This window comes from Salvia splendens, chromosome 5 (genome assembly GCF_004379255.2).
Source record: "Salvia splendens isolate huo1 chromosome 5, SspV2, whole genome shotgun sequence".
Lineage (NCBI taxonomy): Eukaryota > Viridiplantae > Streptophyta > Magnoliopsida > Lamiales > Lamiaceae > Salvia > Salvia splendens.
This window is the reverse complement of record NC_056036.1, coordinates 11547842-11555157: the sequence shown is the minus strand read 5'-3', so window position 1 is coordinate 11555157 and position 7316 is coordinate 11547842.

The window sequence follows — 7316 nt, the reverse complement described above, 5'->3', positions numbered from 1 at the left end:
TTGCATTCACGTCCTCCTTGTGTGACTATTTTTCGAATAGAGAATGATAACTGTACCTGGTTCAATTTGGAAACGAATAAAGGTTGGACTAGAACCTTTCATCAAGAATAATAAGTGAGGACGCATAAAATTTTTGGGAAGAAACATAGAAGTAAACGGTGATTTTTGTTTAGATTTTGGATTTCATCTCTAACTGTAAATTGGACTTCATTATTGTAACATCCTTGACCAAAAATATATATTATTTTATAATTGAATATATTATTTTGGCATTTTATACACATGAATTATTATTTGGTTTTATAAGTGATGTTATTAAATAAAAATGTGATAGTATAATGGAATTAAACTAACCATACGTAATATAGAGTTAATGAATGAAGTTAATAAATAAATAAATATATATATATATACATATTACGTCTATGTGCATGTGTTTGGATTTTTGTCCAATATTTTAATAACTAATGTATTTATACATATGCATAGTTTGTTTTCAATAATAAGTGTCATAGATTGTAGTTTTTACGTGGATGAAATAGGACAGGTGTAAGAAAAGAAAGTGAGATGGCAATTTTTATTTCATGTGCAACTGACGTGTTTAGTTTTGAGGTAGTAAGAATCACTTTGTATTCTTTGAAAATAGAAAGAGAGGAAAAGGGAAAAAAAGGAAGAAAATATGAAAAGAGAGGATAGAAAAAAAAGGAAAAAGCCTCGTGAGTGAGAAAAAAGTGTTAAAAAGAAAATTGAGAAGAAGGCTCAACGAGAAAGCACAAAGAAAATAACATGGATCAAGGATTGTAGAATAAGAAGAGGAATCTGGAGTTCGATTGGGATACCTATTATAAATAGGCGAAGGAACCTATAGTGCGTTTTGGAGACAAAGGAGTGAATCTAGAAGGTAGAGAAGTATCAAGATGAAATATGCTTATGTTCATAAGCCTAAGAGGTAGGATATCCTTACTATGAACTTTACTTCTCTGGTTTGAACTATGTGAACTAAATGTATAATAATGTGTTTTTCTATGTGATAATTGTATATATGTCATTAGAAAACACAATTGGAATTATTATGATATTTATAAACCTGATATGAAAGTTCTACAAAGAAATGGTATAAATATAATTATATGATGATGATAGAAATAATATGGTGTGAAATGTGACAATATGTGTTGAAGTGTGTATGAATCACGCTTTTAATTTTACATATATTATGTGGTTGATTGCTATATGTTGATTGTGGTGAATATTTGGGTTATATGGTGTGAACTAAATATGGTTATGCGTTATTTGATATTGATGGTGGAATACGATATGGATATGTGATTGGTGCAACAGATATATTTAATATGTTATATTCGAATTATTTGGTAGGATAAGATATGGATATGTGATTGATGAAATTGATATGTTTTGCATATGATATTGGAATTATATGAATCATTCGACTAAAGAGGATCTGTGACGGTCTTGCCTTGTATCTGAAATCACAGTGGACATATTGGGACCTACGGGTCAATCATATTGGGACCTTTGGGTCAAATCATATTGGGACCTTCGGGTCAAATCATAGTGGGACCTTCGGGTCAAATCATATTGGGACCTACGGGTCAATTATATTGGGACCTTCGGGTCAAATCATATTGGGACCTACGGGTCAATTATATTAGGACCTTCGGGTCAATCATATTGGAAATCCCGGGCAGATACCAGGACTGATCCGTCACAGAATAATAAAAAGGAATAGAGAGGCATATGTATATGGATATGAATTTGTTTATGATATGTGTTGTATATTATTTCTGATTATATGTATTTCGGTATATGAGTACCTTGGTGATCGTTATATGTGTTTGAAATGGGTTAACGTTTGCGATTTGTCTGCGTTGGTGTGTGGATAAGAATGTGACATAAAGTTATAAATGACTGAATGACTTTGGATATGGAAATAGGACGTATGACAGATTATGGGAAGTAATATGCTTATAAGATAAGAATAAGTGTGAATAAATAATAATTAGATAATTGAATAAATTAAGGAATTATATGGAAACATGTCTCTTGTAAGTAAGTATATGAAGAATTATAGTGCAATGTGATAGTATTGATATGAGATATTATCTGGAAAACACGGTGAACGTATAGATGTTGTGATAAGTGATATGTGGTAATACAAGAAAAGAATGATGATATATGATGTCTTAAGAAATGACAACATATGGAAGGCGATACGGAAATTAATATGTGTTGACGAGTAAAAGATTAATATAGTAAATTATGAAAGTGGGAAGTGCTAAGAATGAATGGTTATAAGTAAAAGATAAATAATGTAAAAGTCTCAATATAGTTTAGATTAGAGAATTGATTTTCATAGTTTGGATATATCTATTGAGCTGTGGAAAGCTCACTCATATCTTCTTTTACCCCCTGCAGGTTAGAGTTGATAGTATGTCAGTGTGGTTGCGCAGCTTTGCAATTTTTGGCGGGTCACTGGTAGTCAACATGGTTAAAAGTCGTGGCATGTTGTTTAATAGTTCAATCTTTGATCTTCCGCTCGATAAATGTTAAGTTTTTAAATGTAATAGATTTTAATTGTGCTTTTTAAAGAAAATAGGAAAATTTCAGTACGGGTTGTCGATACTGAAACGTGACATCCAGTATTCGGTGGGTTTACCTACCGGGTAAGGGGTGTTACAATTATTTTGGGCTAAATAATTACTAGCGAGAAGGGCGATATTTATGAAATAATAGTGGTATAATTTTTTCTACACATTTGATTTTAGCTAATATCTACATTATTATAAACTAAGAATAAATTTTTATATCTTTTATCTTCAATTTTTTGTGATTATCCAAGATTTTAAAAGAACAATACAACTATATAATAATGTAAGCTATTTTATAGTATTAGTATTGTGGTATATGTTATGTAATCTTTAAATGTTAATAATATATTTAATGTATTTTATTTTAAAGTTAGTAAAATTTGTATTCAATTTTTAGTATATTTAATATATAAATACAATTAATAAACAAATTGTAATAAATCATTTACTTTATAAAGTTGTTGTAGTTGGATATATATCACGGGCTTCAAAGAATTAATAAGGAGTTAGCTTAGCCGTTTAACATAAATATGATATTTAAAAATTGTTATAAAATTAGATGCACAAAATTAATGAAATTAATAGGTGAATCGTTGATTGATTGACAATTAATAATATTAATGAGTGCCAATTCATTTTTAATTTATGAAATTGATGTTTAGGAAAAAAACATAATGTCATCGTGTTTTTTTAATTAATATTGCATTTTCTTGATATAAGCATATAAACAGATTTACAACCAAGATTTAGGTAAAAAAACCTATTCTATCGGTAAGGATTATCAAGTAGGCCGACCCAGTGTAAGATATCGAATACAGATCAAAAACCCCCAAAATAGAATAAGTGATCACTACAGTAAAATTGAACTGGGGCGGAGAGAGAATTTTATTGATATTTAGGTCATTTGTTGGTCATGATGAGTATATTTTAAAGTTAAGGGTTTGAGATTTAGGTTTCAAGGTTTGAGTTTTTAGTGTATAGGGTCACTATATTGGAATGAAATGGCGCTCGACTAGGAAGTGTCTCACAAGTGCAATCTTAAATTATTGCAACGTAAACTTGCTCCTGCAATTATAACTCTACAATTATGACTCAACAGTTGATTCATATTTTCATAGAATTAAAATGCTTTTTAATTTAAGTCATTTGAGGAGATTATGCAGATTGGTAATGTATATGATGAAATGATTGCAACATACATACTTTCATACATTTTTACAATAATATAAGAAAATAGGTTAAATTTTTTCATTTTTAGATGATTATCACAATGTTAATAAATAATAATAATAATAATAATAATAAGGTTTTATTTAGTTTTGTGATAATTATGAGAAGTAGAAATGAAAAGGTTTTTGAAAATAAATTAAATTGAGAGGTGGAAGTATAAAGTTTTTTTGAAGATATATTGATTACCTATTTAAAAACTTGAAGTTAAATAGTAGTACTCTACTACTAATCAAACCTCTAGAATATTAATTATTATTATTATTATTATTGTAATCTTTGGGGAAGTAGAAATGAAAAGGTTTTAGAGGTGAAAAGATTTTTTGGGTTCGCGTAGTAACGGAGAGAAGTGAAAAGGTTTTAGAAGAGGTGATGAATTGAAAAGATTTTAAATAGCTAATGGTATTTAAATAATTAAACGCATAATCAATAATGTTGTTACAAGAAAATTGAATTTCCATGTTTTATTTGAGTAGTAAAAGTAAACTAAATGTTGGTTGACTTGCAACTTTTGTGGCTCAATCTCTTACATTGTTCTACTACGTTTCTACTTAGTTAATTGTACAATATAAGTTAAATACACATATTAAATTATATGAATAAAATACAAATAATTTAATTTAATTTGTGGTCATATTTATTAAAAATATGGAAATGTACATTGATTTTATTTTTCAAACTTACTCTTTCCATATATTTTTTCTATATTTATGTACAGTTTTCAATATTATCATTATATAATAAAAAAAATTTCATCTGAAATTTGTGACAAATTATTATAAGCTCATCATTTGTATATCACAACTTTATTTTAATAAAATTCACTACTTTAATCAAATGTATTATTTATATTTTTTATTAAATACATTATAATTTTAGACCCCATATAATTTTATTGTTTCAAAAAAATATTTCATATTTGAAGAGAATAAAGTGTACCGTGCATAGCACGGATGTGATACTAGCTTAATGAAAGGTAAAGTGGTCTCCTGATTTGGAACTACAATGAAATGAATTATTGTTGAATTTAAGGAATAATCTATAAAAAAATTGTATAAGTGACTAAGAATGTTTTTTTAAGTTAAAAATCAATTAGATGAGAATAACATTTGTCCTACCTAAAATCGTTAGATTTCAAAATCCCATGGTGGATCTTGATTCTTAGTGCTTATTATAAAATTACTAGTTCTTATTTAATCGCACTACTATATACTATATGTATATATAATTGTGATCAAAATTGGACTAGAATTTATTGCATAATTAATAGTACTAAATATCAATCTTAGGATTGCAATATCCGAAGGTTAGGAATGAGGCCATATGACAACTAAATTTAATAATTACTACTCCCTCCGTCTCGGATAATTCGTCTCACTTTAACCTGGCACAAGTTTTAAGAAATGTAATGAAAAGTGAGTTGAAAAAGTTAGTGGAATGTGTGTCATACTTTTATATATTAGTTTTATAACAAAATGTGAGTAGGAATGAGTTAGTGGAATATGAGACCACAAAAAAATGGTAAAAAGTGAAATGAGACAAATTATGTGGGACGGACCGAAATGAAAAAATGAGACAAATTATCCGGGACGGAAGGAGTATAATGTTTAAGATTTTTTTTCTGAATTAATACGACAATCTCCGTCCCATGTTACCTGATGTGTTTCTTTTCGGCATGGAATTTAACAAAGTTGTGTTTAGTGAGTTAAATAAAGTAAAATTTAGTAGAGGAGTGAATAAAGTAAGAGAGATGAGAGAGAATAAAGTGAAAGAAAAAATAAAGTAGGTGTGATTAGATGTTTTGTTTTTAATTAAAAAGAAAAATGACTCAAATAACTTGAAACAATCTAAAATAGAATACGACACAAGTAACGTGGGACGGAGGGAGTATGTTAATATCTTACCCCCAAAAAGTTTGCAACATGTAACCTTACTTCTTCAATTGTGCACATAAGATCTTATTTGGAGTACAATACAAATATACTGTATAAATTGGTTTTAAAAAACGTTTGCTTCCAAATAAAAACTGTCCCCATCCTTTCCTCCAGCGTAACTCCAAAGTAAAAATTCACAATCTTGATAATTATTCTAGTAAAAGTGTATGTAGCAAGAGGCACCAGTGGTCTGGTTATTGTAAGACTGACCACAATAAGGGAGCTCGGCGGCAGCCAAATACGCGGCGGTGCAGCGGCTCCCTATTGCGCTGGACGGAGGGGGCCGGGGGGTGGAAGGGCGTGAGCCGAATACTCGGCGGGGACAGGGCGGAGGAAGTCGGGCCGCGGCTCTGCCCGCGGCGGCTTATAGCACGGTCCGGAGAGCCGTAGCGCGCCGGGTTTCATTTCCCCCCCCCCCCCCCTTTTTTTGATTTTTTGCCCACCATTCCAACGAAAATCTTCTAAAATTTTCTCTATTCCATTTTCAAAAAATGGATAATTATCAACAAGTGTGGGATGAAGCGTGGGATTCTCTGGTTCAAGAGGTGCAGCGGGAGGCGGCGGTGGCGGTCCCTCGTCCGATCCATCATCGGCGGACAATCCAACGAGACCATGCCGGATCGCACCAGCGGCTGAAGGAATCTGTCTTTGCTTCTCTATCCCTCTCGGATCTCTTCTTAGACGGCTGAAAATTCTCTACTCTACTTTTCCTCAGATTTATGAAAGGTGGAAAACGTGTGGGATGGTTATATATATAGATATACACAGGTGAAATTGTTACTGAATGCCTCCTAATTCTCACGGAAGATATTTGAATGGAAGATTTGAGCAGATTTGAGCATATCTACGGTTGGTCTCATATTGGATTCTCCAAAAGTAGTTTCATAGAAAGAAAATTGGGCTGGGTGCATAAAAAACATTATAGGCTCTAAAATTTTATTCTTTGGCTAAATTTAAATTCTATTTTCTCCTCAAAAATCGTGTACATTCCTCGATTTCTTATGCAACACGAATCTCCAAAATTTTCGAGCATTCACAAAATTCCACTCCCATTGCTACTTAAAATTCTCTACTCTCTAATCAAGTAAGGCTTAAGAAAAACACGAGCTCAAAAAAAATTAATTCCATAAACTCTCAAAATAAAACTAAACGATATTTGGCTAAAATTCGACGATCATCCAAAATAAAACAAATAAAAGGAGTAGGAAAAGTTGGGGCGTCACAGGTGCTTCACCCTCCGGAGTGATTGCACTGGCCTGATTGGGTTGTCTACTTTTCAGAAATGCATCGCTGCAATTAGGCAGCTTGCCTATGCCGGACCAACTGATATGTTCGACGAATACCTACAGATGGGTGAGACAACTAGCCTAACGGTGCTCATGCAGTTTTGTAAGGGGATCTGGGAAATATTTGGTCCGGAGTTCCTACGAAAGCCCACCTCTGATGAGTGCCAGAGACTGCTAGATATGCACGGTTCGGTTCACGGTTTCCCAGGGATGTTAGGAAGCATCGATTGCATGCATTGGGAGTGGGAAAACTGCCTGGT